General features: G+C 51.0%; 1 protein-coding gene across 3 annotated transcripts in view; it reads right to left on the bottom strand.

The window, feature by feature from the left end:
* Window positions 1-11,357, bottom strand: part of DENND2A (DENN domain containing 2A) — a 104,134-nt gene extending 92,777 nt beyond the window's left edge. For 2 of the 3 annotated variants that reach the window (XM_060020999.1, XM_060021000.1), the window contains exon 1: window positions 11,092-11,357. The gene's annotated coding sequence lies outside the window, so the exon portion shown is untranslated. The remainder of the gene's footprint in view (window positions 1-11,091) is intronic. The other variant, XM_060021001.1, reaches the window with a different exon arrangement.
* Window positions 11,358-21,894: the final 10,537 nt, after the last annotated feature.

The raw sequence follows: 21,894 nt of genomic DNA on the forward strand, positions 1-21,894 counted from the left end.
GGTTAGCCCTGGCCACCCCAAACTGAAGTTCTTCCTCTCTCCTCTGAATTTCTCTGGATATTTTTAACTTATCTACATTTGGTAGTCCTACTAAATGTGCATAACCATGTGGTATCTCTTTCATGGTTGGCTTCGATTGTTATTTATTTAAGATTTCACATAATTTTTTTAATTTTTAAAATTTGTTTATTTTTGGCTGTGTTGGGTCTTCGTTGCTGCGTGCAGGCTTTTCTCTAGTTGTGGTGAGCGGGGGCTACTCTTCATTGCGGCGCATGGGCTCCTCATTGCGGTGGCTTCTCTTGTTGTGAAGCACGGGCTCTAGGTGCGTGGGCTTCAGTAGTTGTGGCACATGGGCTCAGTAGTTGTGGCGCACGGGCTTAGTTGCTCCACGGCATGTGGGATCTTCCCAGACCAGGGATTGAACCCATGTCCCCTGCATTGGCAGGCAGATTCTTAACCACTGCGCCACCAGGGAAGTCCCAAGATTTCACACAGTTATGTTTGACACCTCAAATTAAACTGCAACAATGAATGAATGATTAACATTTATCGAGCACTTAATATTTTCTAGGCCAGATTCTACACAGATCGTGTCACTGAGTCCTCACACCAAGCCTACAATTGCCTCCCCTTTACAGATGTGGAAAGCAAGGCCTGGAGAGATGAACTTGTCCCAAGGCCACATGGATGCTGAATGAATCCAGGTGGTCAGATTCAAGTCCAGGTGCCTAATGCCAAGTTGAGTGCCTTGGGGGCAAGGCAAGGGGCCTTCCCCTCCCAGGTACAGACTAGTTACTCGGGGAGTTCTTACAATTGGGTTTTATTCACCCCCTCCGTCCTCTCCAGGCACACCGTGGCACCAGGGCACCACCTGGCCAGCCCTCCACTTCCAGAGGCAGCCCTTGGGCTGCCATTTTGGGGTTTATTTTTCCCTCTGCAGGGTTTCCTCATGTTCTTTTAACCTGGCCTCACTGATAGGTAGTACTGAGGAGGGGAAGAAGGGTCCCCTGTGGCATCTGTCCTGTGTCCTGGCCTCCGGACACCTGGAAGCTCAGAGCACACCAGAAGTAGCCACTTGCAGGGGATGCACCTGAACGCCGTGCTGTATTTGCTTCCCGGCAGCCCTCCCTGGCTCCAGCTGTGCCGACCCAAAGTCCTCACTCGCCACCTCCGCTCCCCTCGCCTTCCGGCCCTCCTCTTCCCTTCCTCCCCCTCGGACCCTTTCCCACCCTCTTTTGCTGGCTTCTGTTCTCTTTCTTTCCATGAGCAGAGAGTTTCCAGCCTGGCTCCCGGCCAGCACATTTGGACAAAAGGCAGCAGTCTTGGAGGGAGACGTCATCTCCCATCCCCTTTCCCGGGGCCAGCACCGTGGCTCCCCGAGCCCGGAGAGGGAGCAGGGGGCTGCGGCCGTTCCCGCCCTGCTCCCAGCTCTGGGAACGAGCTTGAGAGATGGCACACCGTGGGCGTTAAAAGCAAAGGGTTCGGAAGCAGACAGACCCGGATGCAAATTCCAGCTCTGAAGCCTGCGAGCCGTGGGACCTTGGGCAAGTTACTTTGCTAAGCCTTAGTTCTCGCCTCTGTAAAACGGTGACAGAAGAGAGAAAGGCTCGCTTTGAAAGGCTTATAGGAGATCGCAGCTGTAAAACTTCCGGCACAGTGCGTGTCCTGTAAGAAGTGCTCAACACGGCTTCTGTTATTATGACCCGAACTTAACTCTGCCAAATAATCCAAGTAAAAATACAGGACTTTGTTATTATCATCATCATCATCCACCTGCTCAACTCATCCGCAAGGCTGCTTACCCAGCTTCAATCGTTTGCAAGTGTGGTACAGCTGTAAGCCCTCTCAAACATATCATTACTGTTACAATGTAATCTGTAAAAGTTGGTTTTGAAATCGGATGAGGAGCTGACCCTCTTCCCTTTTCAGCAGAGTCAGTGCTCAGCCTTGATGCCAGACGTGAAAGGAAGGAGGGGCCCACACCAATCAGCAGGGCCTGCTCGCCCTGACTCCCCTTCCCTCCCACCCTGTTTTTTGGCTTCTTATAAGCTGAGGCCCTGTTTCTGTTTGTTTACTATCTGTGCTTGGTGTTTTATACTTAGAAGTTGCACAATGCCTGGGAATGTGCTCCGTTTTATTTAGCTAAGCTTTGAGATATGGGCAATGGTCTTTCCCCTATGATTTTATTTAGCTAATCTGAGCCAGCATGGATGGATTTGAAATTAATTAGTAAGATTCATCAAGGAGCTGAGCACAGTACTCCGTGTGAGGTGCTGCTGGGAAATTCACAAATACATGCAATGGTCCCTGCCCCAGAGCCAGGGATAAAAGATGCAAACCTGATCAACCACCGGCAAGAAAAGATTAAACTGTTCAAGACAAAAAGACAAGAGCAGTCCAGGGAATGCCTGACAACACGTTTAACAAAAACCACAATGTGAAAGTGGCTTAGGGACTAAATTCAAATGACAGTGGTAAATGTTATGAAGTAAATATAACTGGAGGAATTTAGAGGCAGGCAATGAAAGTCAGGAGTCATGGACTGCTTCAGAGAAGAGGTAGAATCTGGTGGCCCTTTGATAGATTGGGTTCCGACAGTTGGGAGAGTGTTTAGGCGAGGCAAGGGCATGAGGAAAAGGGGACGGTGCACCCTGCCCCAGACAAGACTGATGGCGGGACAGCCACTCTGGGACGTGTGATGGAGAAACAAGGAGAGGAGGATGGAAGGGGCGGGCGGATGAGACCTGGAGACGGTCTGGAATCAGAAAGAGGAGGTAAGGTTTGCTCTCTGTGGAACATAAAGAGGAGACATGATGAACATACGTGTTCTTTTTAAACATTCAAGAGGAAATGTGTAGGGACTTCCTTGGTGGTCCAGTGGGTAAGCCTCCATGCTCCTAATGCAGCAGGCCCGGGTTCGATCCCTGGTTGGGGAACTAGATCCCACATACGTGCCACAACTAAGGATCCTGCATGCCGCAACTAAGGAGCCCTTGAGCCACAACTAAGACCCAGTGCAACCTAAATAAATAAACAAATAAATAAATATTTTTAAAAAATAAATTAAAATAACCTTTAAAATAGACCTTTAAAAAAAAAGAGGAAATGTGTAAAGCAGGCAGTCAGAGGTAGAGATCTAAGAGTCTGGCGAAAGCACAACCCTGGAGGTATAAACTGGGGATGCAGCCGAAGAACCAGTGAGCGTGAACGAGCTCTCTGAGGGAGAAAGTGAAGCAAAAGAAGAGAGTGAAGAATTGAGGTGTAGGGGTGACTCTCACTTTGCCCCTGTTACCCAGCTCTTGACTCAGTTCTTTTTAATGTTTCTTCATCTGGGCCTTCCAACAGAACAGGGAGGTCTGATGACAGAACACCTGCATTGGGCTTCTTTTTATTCCTCTGCAATGTCTAGATCAGATCTTGGTCTACCGTGGGTGTGGTATGAATGCTTGTTGAATGAGAAGAAGAAAAGGAAATCAGTGAAGATCTCCTTTTCCAAAGACAATTAGGACACCCCAGGTGGTGTGGTGTCTCAGGGGAGGAGCGATTCTTCAAATCACTTCACAAAGGTGGGGCTCGGACACCAGCCAATGGCAGTGGTCTTACTGTTGACCCTTTCATGGCTGGATCTGGTCTAGGGGCTCCCAGGATTGTGGGACACTGGGAGTGACTATTAACCAACCAGTAGAGAAGCATTTCCGCATTTTAACAAGTGGCATAGATGTGTCACCATACCAGTTTTATATCGACTGTGACCCGGGTCAGGAGACTTGCATAGATTGGGAAGCTCAAAAACAATGAGAACAGCAAACTAGCTATTCAATGACTGCATCGTGAGTAACGGGATAAAGTCTCCACAGATGGTTAGGGATGGAGGCCAGACCTCAGGGATGTGAAGGGGAGCTTGTGGACCTGCCCCAGGAGCTCTTGAAGGTGCTCTGTCTCCCCGTCCTGAAAGCAGCATTCTCCTTCTCTTGCCCTCCGGTCAACAGGCAGCCTGAACCTGGGCTGTGTGTGTGCCTGGAAGCAGCCGCTGACTCTTTTCCCTGTCGCTCTCCCCCCTGTCCTAGGCCAGGGGTCTTGAGCCTGAACAGGAGCCTCTCTTGACTCTGCAGTGCCGGAATCTCCAAGTCTTATCGTTTTGGGAGGCATCAAGGAGCCTCTTCTCTCTGATGTTTTTCTGTCCCATTATATGCATCAGTCTGGCTGGTGGGTAAACAGAGCACTGGTCCCTTTTTGATGTCCTGGGAGCTTGTGTATGTTTGTTGATTGTCACAAACACAGATAATGAAATGGACCAGATGTAAAGGATGTCAGGCTGCCAGGGAGTTATACTTGGGGCTGGATGACCACACACTTCATTTCACATCTGAACAACTCTCACCTCCAGCTCAGAGTATCAAATGGAGAAATCGCTCTGAGCCCCCAGTGACCTAGAGACGTTGCCCTGGCAGAAGCCCAGTGCACCGGCAAGCTGCTTTGGTGGGAAGCTCCACTGTATCTTCCCAGCCACCCCCTGACCAAGTCTGTGGCTGAGATACTGGTCCCACTCCAGCTGTAGGGGATGCAAGTTCTGTGTCTCATGCTGTCCCATTGCTCCTGCCCAGTGACCAAATTGGTGCTCTATGGCTTCTCCCCCAGCCAGCTAACCTCTCTCCTGACCACGCAAGGTCAGTTTTAATCCTGATTTGTGGTGTGATTCCATACAAATACCTCTGCTGGGTCATCCAGGGTGGTGGCGCCTGTATTTCCCAGAGGCGTGAGAAGCACAAATAAAATGATAGAAACGTCCTGCGTTAATGGTTCCAGTTTGCTGGGGAAAGGCAGTTGTTACTTTTTCCAAGGAGAGCTGTGGGGAGCAGGGAAGTGGGGCCTGTCTCCTCTGACTTGTTTAGTGGGAATGAGTTGACACACAGCACTGGGCTAGCCACCTGCCCCCCTCCTCCTTCCCTGCACTCAGACCTCTACTCTGGGGGGCTAAGAAAGGCTGGGGTCAGAGGGATGGCACAGAGCCATGTCCCTAGGTCAATGCACCTGGACCAGCAGGGAGAATGGATGGGCATGTCCAATCCTTCACCGGGTGGCAGTTTGCAGGAACAGTCCCAGGAGAGGCCTGCTGTGTATCAATCACCTTTAGTGCCCCCTTTTTACTTTACAAGTGTCGCACTCCGTATATATGGTTACCCCATCCATTATCCGCAGTGGATTTGCAGAGAACTTAGGGCTAAATCAAATCCAACCCTATGACATCTTCCCTTCTGAAAAGTGAGGAAGAAAGAGGGAGACACCTTGGATTATTTCCCTGGGTTGGCTCTTGTGTATAACCCAGCCCACCGATCCCAGGTTTCAGCCTACACAATTATGCGAAATTGTGGTTACATGGGATCAAGATTTCAGGTACACGAAACCAACAGCGAGAGACAATATTGGGACAGTTTGTTGGACGACAATCTATAAACCATAAAAAATTTCTTAGACGCTCTAGTTTTAATACGCTGCCTTTTTAAATTTAACAAAACTCAAAATAATAGACTGTCTCTATAAATTACCACACTATGAATTTTAATTTTCATATTCTCTTAAATAGAAATTCATGGTAAATTCAGTGGGGAACTAGGGTGGGGACACTTGGGTTAGGGGAGCGAGAAGTAATAATATTTTACAATTTTTTTAAGACTGAGTATCAGAATCTCATTTTTAAAACCTCCGTCACTGGGCACAGATATATTCAATGTGCATTTGGCTTTGAAATCTTTTAACCTAGCAATTCCACTTCTGGGAATTCATCTTACAGAAATGTTGGAACGAGTGCTGGGGAGTCTTAGCAGTGGCTAAAATCACAAACAACTAATTGCTCGTCAATAAATAACGTGTTAAACAAATGAAATCGATCCATACAAAGGAAGACTAGGCAGCTGTTAGAAACAAGAGGACTATGTATGTCCCACGTAGAATTGTTCTCACAAAATACTGTTCAGTCATGATAGCATGCTTCAATTTTTGTAACAAGCAAACAAACAAACATATTACGTGTAAAGAAAAGAAGTCTAGCGGGATTTGGTACATACACTGCACAGTGATGGCCTCTGAGGAGGGAGTCAGTATGGCGAAAACTTTCATTTTTCATTGTGTTCTTTTTATGTATTGTTCAAATGTTTTATAACAAGGATAACCTTCATATTTACACATAAATATATATGTGTATATAAAAGTATGTATATAAAAGTATTCCTAAAATTTTAAAGCACACTTTTAAAGAAAACAAAAGGAAATGCATTTGATACTCTGCTTGAACTGGTCTGACAGCCCTCCTGATAAGACACACAGCCCTTGGAAGGCCTGGGTACCATGGAAGAACAGTCACGGTCACGGTCACGGTCACAGCTTCCTGTCCTGTCCCCATTCTCCAGCTCAATCCTGCTCTCATTTCCTTCTGAAGGGAAGCATGGAACCTCCTGGTTCCCCAATCCAGAGGGAAGCTAACCTCTTCCCTAAGCTTGCTGCGAGGGTGACTCACCCCTTCTTTCCCTAAGGCTGGGGGCGGGAGAAACCATAACTTGGCTTTTAGTAGTTTAGCCAGTTGGAAAAGGGGGTCTCGGGCTCATCCCTCTTTCAACCGACCACAGGCCAAGCATGAACGTGTCAAAGAGAAGCCAAAGAGAAAGCAATTCTGGGCTCCAGCTGGCAGGGGCTTAACTTCTAGGCAAACTGAGTTTGGATAAATTTTGACCAAATCAGACAATGACTTTATCACGAGGGGAAAAGATGGCCTGATTCTGGCTTCCCGACATATTGCTGTCTTTTGGATGTCGAATGTAGAGAACTCGGTTCTCTACCTTTGTCAAATGTAGAGAATCACTCATTCAGTTCCAGCCACTGACTTGCCTCCCATCATTAAACGGGCAGTGGTGCCTGTGGGTCCCTCTGTTGGGTGGCCAGTGCGGGGGTTTCAAAGAGAGCCCAGGGTACCTGTGACAGCTGTCTGGTTCTGGTGAAGGAAGAAGGGACCATGCCTGGACACAGGAGACTGTGAGTGACACGAGGCACAAGCAGGGGTCTTTGTCACTCATGAGTAACTGTCAGACCCTCCGGAAGCAAAATAAGGGGGCTGGATTCCAGAGATAGTGGGGGAGGATGAGTCAACTTTGCCCACAGCTAAAGAAGTAACTGCTTGTGAGGTATATTTGAGGGTTGTTGGGAAAGCCATGGAGCCTCAAAATAGTTCCCCTGTTATCCTGTCAGAGTTACTGAAATTCAACTCTTAGAGATTCACTCCTTTTGACTGAGACTTTAGGCAAGTTAAATTGCAAATGAATTCTCCCAGCTTCTTTCCAATCTGGAAGACAGAGGTCAGAGAACACATACACTTGAATATCAGGAGGGAATTAGAAAGAAAACTCAGAGGCTCAGCACTCAAAAAAGATAGACCTATGTGGGTCCTAGGCAAAAAGAGAAAGGTTTTGAGGCTTTTCAGTTTGGGCTATGGTCAGACCAGACAGATCTAACTGTAGAAGGCTTGCAATTATGCTTTTAGAATTTCTGTTCAAAAAAAGTGCCTCACACACATACACACAAAACTTCACATAAATGTGTTTGTTACTAGCCTCCTTATCTGTGTTTGTTACTAGCCTCCTTATCTGTGTTTGTTACTAGCCTCCTTATCTGTATCTGCTCAAGATGGCTTTAGATCTTGATGTTGAAGGCTGACTAGCCAATTGATTTCATTGTACCAGGCTTCCAAATTTTAAATTCTATGGGGTCCTTGCTTTTGGAGTCTGAGGTTTCTGCCCCCTGCTGTAACGAGCCCTCTAGGTGATTGTTAAAGCAGCTGCTCTCAATCTTGGCTGTACCTTAAAATCACCTGGCACCTTATAAAAATACTGATGCCCAGGGCCCATTCTCAGAGACTTTGATTTACTTGGTCTGGGGCAGAGCCCAGGCATCACTTGTTTAAAAAATGCCCCCTGACCCCAGCATTTAAATGTGTAATGTGCTCCCTGGGTTTAAAATGCTAAGAACTGTGATGTGGAGGCATGATGGAGTAGATGATCACACCTATTCAGTGTTAAGACTTCTACAGCCGGCAAGAAGTGGTTTAAACTTCGGAAGGCACATCAGAAATGCATTGACATAGGGCTTCCCTGGTGGTGCAGTGGTTAGGAACCCGCCTGCCAATGCAGGGGACACGGGTTCGAGCCCTGGTCCGGGAAGATCCCACATGCCGCGGAGCAACCAAGCCCGCGAGCCACAACTGCTGAGCCCGCGCGCCACGACTGCTGAGGCCCGCGCACCTGGAGCCCGTGCTCCACAACGGGAGAGGACGCCGCAGTGAGAAGCCTGCGCAGCGCAGCGAGGAGCGGCCCCCGCTCGACACAACTAGAGAAAGCCCTCGAGCAGCAACGAAGATCCAATGCAGCCAAAAATTAATAAATACATAAATAAATAAATTTATTTTAAAAAACCCCTTTTTAAAAAAAAAAATGCATTGACATAGATTCTGCAGATTCACCGTTCTGCAGAAACCAATGGGAAGGGCCTAGTCAGGAGATGTGCGACTGAGTGTAGAACCTTACCTCCCAGCCCTCACTCCCGGTTCTTCTGCAACATTCCTTATGTTGCAGTGAAGAAGTTTCCCACCCTCCCTGACCTCAGTAGAATGGATCTCTGGTGTCTTGAGTCCCACCCTTTCCCCACCCCTAGAAGCAGCCTTAACATCACGTCTGAGGGCAGAAAGACCTGGACCACTAGGGGAAGTGGACCCACCCAGCTGAATGGAATCCTGAAATGCTCTTCCCACTCTCTGTTTCTCTTTGGTCAGGATTTCCGATGGCAACCCTCCCAACACTCTGCCTTACCAGACCCCTTCTCCAGACCAGTCTCAGCCCACCTGTCTGTGGGCTATACTAGGATGTGCCTGCTTCCCCCTTCCTGGTGGGCACCCGGGGTGCTGTGCTCTCTACATTCATCAAAGTAGGTATCACCTCTTCCTACACTTGAGAGCCCATGGGCTCCTCCATATAGGATTCCCCAAGCCCTCACTGCCCCGCAATTCGACTGCCCACAGGCCTGAGCTGGCACTCAGCCCCCCCACAAAAATGCAGTATGTCCCCAAGTCATAACAGGAAGATGATATAGGAAGATAGTCATGTGGAATTTTATCTTCGCATCTTTTGTAACACTGACAATGAAGTTTCTTTTTCTATGTCACTCTTTAGTCTTTACACAAACTTCCACGTGACAAATTCCCAGTTGAGTTCAATTCCAGGAAAACATTTGTGCTGAATTTCTGTGCTTTTTCTTGTCCAAAATCCAAAACTGTGCAATCTAGTGTATTTTTGTTTGTCTCTAAGCTGCCAGAAAACTTATAGCCAAATTCATTGTCCAAGTGTTGTAATCTGCTAAATTCAGGCCATTCAAAATATTCATTCCTTTTGCTTTGCTTTGTTTTCTCCTGAGCTTTTCTGCATTTAGTTCTAAGTTATCTGACCCTGTGCCCAAGTCTGTTACCAGGTCCCACCTCACTATATCTTGGCTCTTTCCATCCCACGTCACCACTGCCGTCATCCTGCGCGTCAGTAACTACAGCCTGGGTGCTGCAAGGCCTTGGTCTCATCCTCCTCTGAGCCTCCACCCAGCAAGCAGAGTGAGCTTTCTAAGATACAGACCAATCCCATGGCCCCTGCTTCAGTGAGATCCTTCTTCTCTCTGGGAACTGCAACCATGAATTCTCCCCACACTTGCCCGTCCTCCTCCCTCCCACTTGGTGATTTTGCACAACTGTTCAAGCCTGAAACAACCTTCTCTGCTTTACTTTCTTGGTGAAAAGGTTTTCAGGGCTCAGCCTGACCTTACCTATTCTGTGGGTTTTCCCTGAGCTGGACAGCCCTGCTCTGGTTTCCCCTAGCACACAGCACGCATGGATGGCCAGGTCAGATGCAGACTGTAGTTAATTTTTTGTTTGACTACCCAGCAAGGATGGTGAGTGCCTGGAAGGAAGGGAGATATCTTATTCATCACTCTGTCCCTGACGCCTAGCAAGTTGATCTGTAGAACCGTTAAGTGAATGAATGCATGACACAGGCAGGGTTCACCTCTTCCGGAATAGTAGGACTGAAGGCCAGCCTTTTCACTGCCCTTCCTGAGAACAGTTACTGTTTGCCCTTGACTTCCTGTAGAATTCTGCTCATCCTAGGCGGCCCATCCCAAAGGGGGTCTACTCCACTCCTTTGGTGTGTTTGATACTTGATGGTGCAAGCAGAAAGGATTTTGTTCTTTTCTTTTATGTAGTAACAACTGCAAGTGTAAGAGTTTAATAGCAAAATTACTGCAGAGTGCCTATTATAACCCTGGGGCTGTTATTACTGTGTCATTCAGAACACTAAAGAAGTTGCATCCCTGAAGCGCATCTCAACACCAGCTAGAACTCCGTCTGCTCCTTCCCCAGCACCAGCTGGCTAAAAACAAAGTCAGTGCACTTCCCTTATCCCAATCTCTGTCCCTGGAAGTAAAGTCCGGCTTTCCCACCCGATACCCTCAAGGACAGGATTCCTCCGCTGAGGTTCAGCTCTCCTCAGTGGACTGAAGCCAGTTTCCTGTGACCCTCCTAAATATCATTATATCCTGTGTTAAGAGACTACCCCTGGGCTCCATCTAGTCCCAACTCCATCCTGAGGGGAAAAGTGGGAGAAATAAGATCATGCAGTCATCTTTACCTCCCTGTTTTCTCAACACTGCAAATTTCTTTCTGTAAACACACACACACACACACACACTCTCTCCCGCGCCCCTGCGACAAGCACGGCGCAACGCGAAGGCTCTGCCCGGTTTCTGCAGGTTTCCCAGGCGCGGGACCACGGCCTCCTGAGTTCCCGGAAGGACGTCCGGACAGCACTTTGCTCCAGTCCCACAGGTCGGGCTCAAGCGCCTCGGTCCCCACGTCCGCACACGGGAAACCCAGTCTTTGGTCTGCAAAGAGCCACTTCCCAGCTCCGGGTTGGGGCAGCTCCGGCCGTCTCCTCTCTTACCCACACCCCCGCGCGTCCCCTCCTCGGTCCCCCGGCGCGTCCCCTCCTCGGTCCCCCGGCCCGGCCCTACCTCCTGGCGCGCCGAGGCTCCGTGGGCTCCGAGGCGCAGCTCGGGGGCGCCCGGGCGGGCGGGGGCGGCGGGCGGCGAGGGCCCGGGGCGCCATGGCCCGCAGCCCCCCGCACTCGTGTCGGCCGGGCCTCTCCCGGCCCCCTCCGCTCGCGTCCCCGCCGCCCGGCCGCCGCTGTGGGCGAGTGGAGGGCGGGCTCAGCCGGCGGCCCCTTCCTCTCCCGGTGGCGCGGCGGCTCTGAGCCGGGCCGCTCGCCCCGCCGGCCCCCGCCCGCCGCCGCTCAGTGAGCTCATCCGCAGCTGGCGGGCGCCCGACCCGTTGCCACGACAACGCCTCTCCCAGGGCCGCGCGGACTCAAGCGGCTCCAGTAAACAGGACCTTCTGCCGGACTCTTCCCTTCGCCCTTTTTGGGGGGTGGGGAGATGGCGGCTTAACCCTTTTTTTGCTGGAGACCACCGAGTGGCAGGCTCCGTCTCCGCCGGGCCCGGGGTTTATCCGCGCGACGCGCTCAGCCGGAGACTGAGACCTTGAGATAGATGCACCGGAGTGGCGGCGACACTCCCGGCCCTCAACTCACTCCAGTCTTTTAACGCGTTTATGGGGCACCTACTAGGGCTCAGGCGCAGGGCTGGGGGCTGGGACACCCTAGGCAACGAGTCAGCCACCACCCTTGCCCCTTGCAGTTCCAAGTCTGGCTGGGATGCCGACACCCTGGCACTATCAGTGAAAGCCCAGGGGCCCTGAGCGCGGGGCACAAGACTCCCACACCGGGCAGGGGTCAGGAAAAGCTTCCCAGAGGAGAAGTGACTTTATGGTGCCTGCTGCCCCACTTGCGTAGAACAAAGGATCAAGGAGCACAGATCGGCATGATTTAGGACTGCCAAAGTACACGTGAAAATGCTGAGGGCAGCTGGGGAGCACGGAAGGTTTTTGAGCAGAGGAGTGCCCTGCTGAAAGGGAGATGGAGCTGGCAGTGGTGATTGATGAGTGTTGGGGGAAGGCTTCAGGCCCGTGTCTACACCCCTGGGAAAGTCATTCTTGTCTTTCGCCCACGAGGCTCCTGGAAGGAGGGACCTACAGCCTAGGCAAGGGGTGAAAAGGGGAGAGAGAGGCTTAGCCTACAAATTCAGAAAAGGGGTGTGCAGGAGAGAGGGGAAAGAGAAAATAAAGGATTGCAGAACCTGGGGAACATTAGATACTGCCTAGGCAGTTCCTGCAGACTGGGGGCCTGAGCTCTGAGGGGCTTATTCAGGTATCAAAGTCACAAAGACAGAAAAGCTCCATCTTCTTTGCTGAGGGTCTTGCTCATTCTGCAAGATCTTTGAAGCTTTTGTAGACCTCCTTAAACCTCCCTCAACTCCTTCACACCACACCCATTTCAACTAAACACGGTAAAAGTTTAGAATACAAATTTGCAAGGTGTAAGCAGATTTTTTTGTTTTTTTCTTTTTTAAGTATAAGCATTTAAATGGTTGATTTTTTTATTTTTTTAAACATCTTTATTGGAGTATAATTGCTTTACAATGGTGTGTTAGTTTCTGCTTTATAACAAAGTGAATCAGTTATACATATACCTATGTTCCCATATCTCTTCCCTCTTGCGTCTCCCTCCCTCCCACCCTCCCTATCCCACCACTCTAGGTGGTCACAAAGCACCGAGCTGATCTCCCCGTGCCATGCGGCTGCTTCCTACTAGCTATCCACCCTAGGTTTGGTAGTGTATATATGTCTAAATGATTGATTCTTGATCTTGAATGCTGCTGTTTCCACCTAGAGCAACCACGAGGCACTGCAGACCGTCTCTCATCCACACCTTCCTCTTCCTTCAGCATCCTGTTGAGGGGCACAGGCTCTGGCACAAACGGCCAAATCCGGCTCTGGAGCAGGTTGCTTGGCCTCTCACTCTCAGTGTCTTCATCCGTATGGTGGAAAAAGCGGTTATAACCGACCTCATGGTGTGGGGATTAAAGCAGATCTTCAAGGAAAGGGTGCAGTACCTGGACTGGCCTATGGCGGGTGCGCTCCCTCAGCCCCTGTTTGTTATTTTCTTCCTAATCTCTTTTCTTTGCAGGAGCAAAGGTTCAAGGAGGGAGGAGGGCAGCAGGCAGTGTTTCTTCTCCCTTCTGAGTTGAGCTTCCCCCTCCCCCCAGCCCTTTTAGGTCCAGGGCCTTCTGCCAGAGCATGGCTAGCAGCACAGAGCCAGCACTATATGCCAAATGAAGAGATGCAGGACCAGGGAAAGGAGGCCAGTCTGAATAAGAGGAGGAGAGAGTCTGAGAAGGAGCCTTTGAACATCTCCTCTCCCCCAAATTGTCTAATGTCCGCTTAAATTCCTTCGGGATGCTAAACACATCCTGAGTGTCTTTTCAGTTCCAGGCCCTTCACCTCTGTCATGGCACCTGATCCACTCCACACTCCTGGGCAATTACATATCATCCCTACCATTTTGTGGGTGGGAAAGCCAAGTTTTAAGAGATTATGTGACTTATTTGAGGTCACACGGGCCCAGGCCTTTTTGTCACACCAAGTTGCCTGAGAGCAAGGGCTCTGCCCAGCGCCAGTCACTCTGGAGGGGGGTTTCTGGATAAGTATTCAACCCTCATCCTGGTTATGCTTCCTGCTCTGGAAGCCACAGGCATCTCTGACACCGCTCCCCAGAGACTGGGCACCACTTGCTTGGGTCACTGTGACCCATTCCTTTTCGACTCCTTGCCCGGCAGGAACTTCTATCTCAAGCCCATTGGCCTGCCAGCGTGTAGTTGAAAGTTATACATACAGTAGATGATAGATGAGAAGTTTGGTTATTTCTTTATTATTATTTTATCTAGAAGGCTGGATGGGGAGAGGAATCCTTTATCTATGTTTGGGGCCGTGACATTTGGGGCAGGTAGAGCAAGGAAGGAAGGAGCTTGTTTTAGGGGCAGGGAAAGTCCACAGCCTCACCTTGACATGCCTTTGGTGAAGATTCTCCTCATCCCTTGAGAATGGGCCTGAGCCCACGGAACCGTCTGGGCTGGCGGCAGGGCTGCCTCAGTCTTTCGCAGGCATCCTACTCCTTTCCTCCCCAGGAAGCCATCTCCCTCCTGCTGTCCTCATTCCATGCTACTCGCATTGCCTCCGTGGCTCATTCTCCCCAGCCCAGAGGCAGCTGGATGCGAGCTCCCGCAGTCCCACCACAACCTCCAGCTGCCTCCCTCTGAGGAAATAAAACCAAGCCAAGCATCCCACCCAAACCTCAAACCCAGGCTGGGTTTGTTCTCGGTCCCAATCAAATGTCATCCAGGAGGTGTGGGATGGGAGGGGAAGTATGGGGCGGGGGAAGTGGAGGCCACCCAGGGGAAGGGGTGAGCAGAGCCCAGACTGAGGGCCCTGGTGCTCCGACATCCTCCCCTAGCTTCGAAGGGCCTGTCTTTGCTGCCCTCCGCCCTGCCCCAATTGATGCTCTCCTGCCTTCTACCTCCTGTGCTGGGGCTGGGAGATTGGAAGCTGTGGGGGCCCGTTATGGGGTGCTGTGGAGAAGGTGGCATTTGTTGGTCACCACTGACATTTGTCAGGGTACCACTGGAAATCTCAGAGAATCACCGAATTGGCAAATATGACAATCACCTGTAACTTTTGCATAAGCACCACCTGTTTCACTCCTATGCCCCTAGCTTACTTTGAAGGGTCATGGTTTTTTTTTTCCACAGAGTTAAAGCGTTCATAACTTTACAAGGACTAGTGTGTCTATGACAAAAAGAGAGAACCGAGTCATGGAAGGCCTGCATCTTTCACCATTAGGCAAAGTCTCAACTATCGTACCTGCAATGCCCAGTACCCTCTACGCCTCTATTCTTCTCTGTTCCTTCTGGAAGATCCAGTTAAACTTCAGGGAGAGGAACTAGAGGATGGTGACTGAGATACTCTTTTAGAGGCATGAACTTCTGTGTTTCAGCAGGTCTCGCTCTTCCTGTGCACTGTGATTTCAGAACACAGTAGGGCAGTCGGACTGGCTCTGCATCATGCCGAGGACACAAGGCTTCCACCTCTTGCTTCTCAGAGCCTTCCCCTCTGTTTCCCGACCAACTAGGCAATCTCCTCAGACATAAGGGGGCGGCAAGAATCCCCTTCAAACATTTTCGTCACATGTTAGGATCTGGGCACCACACCTCTGGGCTTAAAGCCTGCCAGCTCGTCCCCTCTGCTAACACCCACCCAGACCCTGATCTCAGCCTTCAGAGCTCCAAATGGCTGTAAGTCATTGTGCTGCCTCTCAGAGGGCACACCTTGCGGGGGGGGGGGGGGGGGCGAGAACATATTTCTGGAAGGCCCTAATATCTGATCCACTTCCTATATCTCTCAGATCAAATCAAATCAAAATCAAAATATTGGCCAAAGATGCAATACTGTAAATCAACTATACATCACCTTAAAATACATATATATTGGCCAAAGGCAAGCCTGGGTGGCTTCTGACTGCCCCAGATGGCAGCACCACCTTGGGCAAGGCAACTGCCGTTTGTGGGTCTCGGGCTCCTGGAGAGATGGGGCGAGATGGCCCTCAGGTCCTCCCCAGTCCCCACCCGCTCAGGTAGGCGGAGAAAGTGCTTATTCTCATTCTGCTCTTTCCTGTGTGCCTGAGCAGGTACCAGGGAGTGTCAAGGCTTCCCAGAGATCACCCAGGAGGTAGGTTCTAATAGCAGAGCCTCTTTTACCAATGAAGCAACCGCCAAGAAGAGCGAGGTGCCTTGCCCAAGGCCACCATGAATGAGTGCCAGAGCTGGGATGACCCCAGACAACCCCTTTCCACCTTTGCTGTCGGGACCGCTGGTCAGGAGCTACCGTCCTCATCTGCCCAGTTTGCAAACAGAGGGAGGACCTGGTTACAGGACCGACCGGGAGCAGCAGAGCTGTACGCAGCATGGTGGGCATTGCAGCGGCAGAGCTGGAAGGGGCCTCACAGACGGGCACTGGGGACCTGCCCAGGCCACGCGGCGTCAGCACAGGGGCAGCACCTGCACCAGGGTAGAGCTGCGGCAACCATCCAGGAAACCAGAAGGTGGGGACCAGAGGAGGAGAAATCCCAAGAGAAGAGGTTAATGGAGACAATTCAGCTGAAGTGAAGGAAAGAGAAAGGGAGGGGCTGGGGAGGGGCCGACGTGAGGGAGGAAGGGATGGAAAATCACTGCAGCAGGCGGGGCAGGGGCAGGGGCCTTCTCCCTTAGTGTTCTTTTCCAGTATTTCTGATATTTCTACTCTACCGGCTTAGGGAGTAGATGTATGTGGGTGGCCCAGAGCCAGCATTTTCATGCCAGGGTCCAACTCCCTGAGGAGCTAATTGCAGGCTAGGTGTACCAAGCAGGACCTAGGGGTAGGGTGGGGTCGGTGCTTCTCAAACTTTTTCCTTCCCTGATAATCCCCTTGGGCTTGTTGGGGGAAAAGCAGATGCTACTCTTCCCCAGAGGGATCCTAATGCAGGGAGACTGGGATGGGGCTCGCGAATCTGCATTTTTACAGCTACCCCAGGTGTTTTTGGTGGAGGTGGCTCAAGTCCCCACTGGAGACACACTGGCGTAGAGCCTGCCCAAGGTGGGGATGAAGTGGAGGCTGTGGAAGGGGTATGCAGGGGTGTCCCTTCCCGGTATCTGTTCTGAAGAAAGTGAGCATGTGTGATGGGGGAGGGCAGCAGGATGCTGAAAGGGTCTCAGCAGAGAGCTGTCCTCCACAAGAAGTGGTCCTCACCTAGGGACAACTTTGTTCCCCCAGGGGACATGTGGCAATGTTTGAAGACATATTATTTATTTATCTGGTTGCACCGGGTCTTAGTTTCGGCTCGCAGGCTCCTTAGTTGTAGCATGTGGGCTCCTTAGTTGCGGCATGCGAACTCTTAGTTGCAGCATGCATGTGGGATCTAGTTCTCTGACCAGGGATCGAACCCAGGCCCCCTGCATTGGGAACGTGGTGTCTTATCCACTACGCCACAAGGGAAGTCCCTGAAGACATAGTTTATTGTCACAGTTGGGAAAGGGGGGGGTGCTTCTGGCACTGAGTGCGTAGAGGCCGGAGATACTGCTAAACATCCTGGGACAGCTTCTGCTCCTCCCCCGACACACAGCAAAGAACTATCCTGCCCCAAAGGTCCAAAGTGCAGAGGTTGAAAACCCCAGAACCAGCCAAGTCCCCATCCCCAACCCCTTCTCCAGGATCTTGAATAAATACTTGCTCTGCATCACATCTGTTATGTAACAATGTGACGTGGGAGATGCTAAAATCACAGTCATTTGGCTCAAGCGAAAAAATCAGCACAGCCAGGTGGGTCTTGGCGTCTCTTTCCCGCTCCCATCCTGCAGGAGATTTGGATGCACTTCACAAGCGATTGGTGCCACCTAGTGGTACTAGAGTTAATACCAGCAGGAACATTTCCAAGAACTGGAAACTGTTGATTATTAACGGGCTTACTTATCACTGTGAAGATTCTGTGGAAATAAACGAAGACCACCCAAATGAGAACAAATAGAGGCTATTTATTCAGAGCTTTCTATAGCAAGGGAGTCAGTTACTTACAATCAATTGCATTTGGCAGAGACTCAAGTACAAGTGGAGAATCAAATGCTAGCAGAAAAGGTTTACAGAGGAAAAAGAAAAGGCTTCAGGTGCCCTGAATTGGAGGTTGTTGGCACGGGGAGGCTGGAGGCCAGGGCATCGCGTGTGATTGGTTTGGAGAGGCTATTTGGCTTTCTCTGATTGGTCCTGAGTTGATAATTGGGGGGGGTGAAAATTAGAGAAGCTGCAGTCAGGGACCAAGTCCTGACTATTCGGGGCCCATTGCTGCCGAGGCTACGGGTCAGAGTTCTATTGTCATATATGGTCTGGCCAGTGTCTGTCTGTATATTCAGTCTCTTAATTCATTAATTATTCTAAATACATTCCTGCTGTTACTAATCACGAAACATTACATAGAGTTTCCCATGTGAGAAGCAGCTTGACTACAAATAAACAACTCTAATTTTTAAAGGCTGCCCTTACAATTTTTGATTTAGCGTTCATATTTGATACCACTGTTTGATTTTGCTGTCCATGGTGTCTTTTTTTTTTTTTTTTTTTTGTGGTACGCAGGCCTCTCACTGCTGTGGCCTCTCCCGTTGTGGAGCACAGGCTCCGGACGCGCAGGCTCAGCGGCCATGGCTCACGGGCCCAGCCACTCTGCGGCATGTGGGATCTTCCCGGACCAGGGCACGAACCTGTGTCCCCTGCATCGGCAGGCGGGCTCTCAACCACTGTGCCACCAGGAAGCCCCATGGTGTCTTAATATGTATAACTCTGTTCTCCTAATTGAAATCCACATGGGCCCCGGGAATCCCTTAGCTTCACCTGTTTGGGTGACTGTTAACTCCTTGAGATGGTGCACCTTTATCACCATCAGCACCACCAGCATCACCACCACAAGGACACTGGTTCTCAAAGTGTGTTCCCAGGACCAGCAGCAGCAAATGGGAACCTGTCAGAATTGTCAATTCTCAGGCTCCACTCCAGACCTACAGAATCAGACGCTGCAGATGGGCCCCGCCCTCAGGTGATTCTGGTGGATGCTCAAGTTTGAGCCACCACTTTAGGTGAATTTCTAGGATGCCACAAAGGGCTGAGGTCAGACCTTCCATGATGTTTCCTCCAAATCTGTGAAACAGAACCACTTTATCTAGATAATATAAATGACAATATTTGCTAACATTTAGTGACACCTGGTATTACCCACGTCATGTACAGTTTTGACTCACTGCTTTCAACAGCCAGAGAGGGAGGTTCTGTTCTTACCTCCATCCGACAAGTGAGGAATAGAGGCTCCAAAAGGCGAGGTAACGTGTCCCTAAGGTTATACAGGTTACACAGAACCAAGAACTGAAGCCAGGCTTACTTAACTCCAGAATTTTGTTCTTAACTACTGTTTTCTTTTCCCCAAGATTATTTATTTATTTAATTTATTTTTGGCTGCATTGGGTCTTAGTTGTAGCACACGGAATCTTCGTTGCGGCACATGGGCTTCTCTCTAGTTGTGGCGTGCAGGCTTCAGGGCACGTGGGCTCTGTGGTTTGCGGCACTCAGGCTCTGTCGTTGAGGCATGAGAGCTCAGTAGTTGTGGCCCGCAGGCTTAGTTGCCCTGTGGCATGTGGGATCTTAGTTCCCTGACCAGGGATCGAACCTGTGTCCCCTGCATTGTAAAGCAGATTCTTTACCGCTGGACCACCAGGGAAGTCCCTTAACTACTGTTAAAGATACTAATTGCCAGAATCATAGATGTAAGTCTAGAGAATTTGTATAGCTTTGGTCAGACTCCCCTCCGCAATTCGCTTAAGGAGAAACAGAGGCCCAGAGAGACCACCTGAGGTCATGTGGTTACCTCTTTTTTTTGTTTGTTTGAATCAAAAATTTTTATTTATTCTTCGGCCAAACACAACTGATTTCCATCCACAATTTTTTTTTAAGGTAAGGAACAGTGAGTCAGGGCTTTCCCTAGTGACACAGTGGTTAGGAATCCGCCCGCCAATGCAGGGGACACGGGTTCGATCCCTGGTCCGGGAAGATCCCACATGCCGTGAAGCAACTAAGCCCGTGTGCCACAACTACTAAGCCTGCGCTGTAGAGCCCGTGAGCCACAACTACTGAGCCTGTGTGCCACAACTACTGAAGCCCACGCACCTAGAGCCCGTGCTCCGCAACAAGAGAAGCCACTGCAATGAGACGCCTGCGCACCACGACGAAGAATAGCCCCCGCTCGCCACAACTAGAGAAAGCCCGCGTGCAGCAATAAAGACCCAACGCAGCCAAAAAGAAAAAAGAAACAGTGAGTTAACTGAAGAAAGGGCTATGGCCTTGGCTAGGGAATGGTGACACTGTGACACTCAACAGAGAACGTGGGCCTGTGGGGATGAGCCTGGGCCGTGAAATGACTGGACCCGGGTCAGCGACCCTTCTCCAGGAAGGCTCTGCAGCACCACACACACTGCTGGTAGATGGTCTCAAAGTCAGCATCGTTGCCGTAATAGGGATATTCAATAATGAGTTGCTTTTGTGGATCATAGCCCCCAGGTAGTTCAATTTTCGCTCTGCAGTTTTTAACTTGATTACTTTTTCTATTCAAATCTCTCAGGTTGCTGTCATCCATACATAGCATATCATCAAATGTGGCAAAGTCTTCTTTGGTAACCCAGACACACGAATAGCACCGACTTGGTCAACTGTTCGGCCATCTTCCCGCGGCACATAGAGGTGTCCACTCATGTGGTTACCTCTTAATTAGGGGGCTAGAACCGAGAGACTCTGGTTTCAGATTAAGTCCTCAATAAGCCCTTTGGTGAATCAGAGTCATACAAGAATATTTTACACCTTTGGGACAGAGTAAATAAATAAATCAGAGGAAGCTGGGAAGGCATAATTAATAGCTGGCCATATTTGAAACCAGTGGTAGTAGCTATGACTTCTGTCTAGGGAACTTTCAAAGGGTCTGCCGCATCTTGCGGAAATGGGATATGGATCATTAGCACTGCAGGAGTTCCCACATTTCGAGCCCTCCTTAGGCTGTGAGTGGCAGCCACACTTCCAGGAGCAGGCATGGGCCACGACCTTGTTTCCCTCCCCAGGGCCCTTCCACTTGTGAGGCCCTGGCAGACTTCTGTTGAAGCCTGTCACCCTCGTGGAGATAAAGGGTCATGTATGTAGAGGTGACTGTGGTACCCCAGCACAGGGCAGCCTCCTAAGCCCCAAAGAGCAGAGCATAAGACCACTGGGCCCTACCAGGCTGTGCTGGCTGATTTCCAAGCTCTGTTCTGCTCTCCTTTGCTCTCTAGAGGTAGCTGACCTTCCTTTGGTTCTTCAAGGTTAAAAAAACAAACTCCCCCAAAACCTCACACCAAACACCTTCCATCTGGGGGCTTAATACTGGACTGAGTTTAAGAAATACTGGAGCTTAATAAGTATTGGTTGAATGAATGAATGTTCTTTCCGGAGCCACTCCCCAAGGTCCAAGCACGTTCCCCAAATCGGGGCAGCCAGGGACTCCAGCCGTCCAAGGACAACGCTCCCAACCCCCGCCCTCACCCCCACCCCCCACTTCCCGCTCAGTTGAAAAACAGGCCCGTGTTCCGGAACCGCCCTTCAGTTCACCTAACGTTTCCGCGTTTCCGCGCTCTTTGTAAGGAAAGCTAAGGATGTTAGTGGAGAGACAGACGCGCAGCGGGGAAAGGGGGCGTGGAGGGCGCGTTGGCGTTTTGGGTTAATTCTATTTCTGGGACTCCGAGACGCAAGGGCCGGGTGAGCCACGGCCGCAGTCCGGCTCGCGTCGGCTTTAAGGGGCGGTCCCCGAGCCTGCGGGCGGGCGGTCCCGGAAGACGCGGATACCGCGGCCTCTGCGTCCTCCGCGTCCGGATCCCCGGTCCTCTGTGCCCGGATCCCGGGTCCTCCGCGCCCGGACTCCCGGTCCTCCGCGGCCCGATCCCCGGCCCTTGGCACCCCGATCCCCGACCCTCTGATCCCCGGCCCTCGGCACCCGATCCCCGGCCCTAGGCACCCCGATAGCCGACCCTCCGATCCCCGGCCCTCGGCGCCCCGATCCCCGGCCCTCGGCGCCCCGATCCCTGGCCCTCTGATCCCCGGCCCTCTGCGCCCCTTCCACACCCTTGGCGCCCGGACCCCACCGCGTGCGGGGACTCGGCTCTCTACAACCCCGCCCGACTCCTCCCCACACCGTACTCGGTGCCCGGGTCCTCGGCCGCCCGCACTGCCCCCGCCCCCCGCCCCAGCTCTCCACGCCTCGCCCCGCCTGGCCGTTCCTC

The sequence above is a fragment of the Delphinus delphis genome, chromosome 9 (assembly GCF_949987515.2).
Source record: "Delphinus delphis chromosome 9, mDelDel1.2, whole genome shotgun sequence".
NCBI lineage: Eukaryota > Metazoa > Chordata > Mammalia > Artiodactyla > Delphinidae > Delphinus > Delphinus delphis.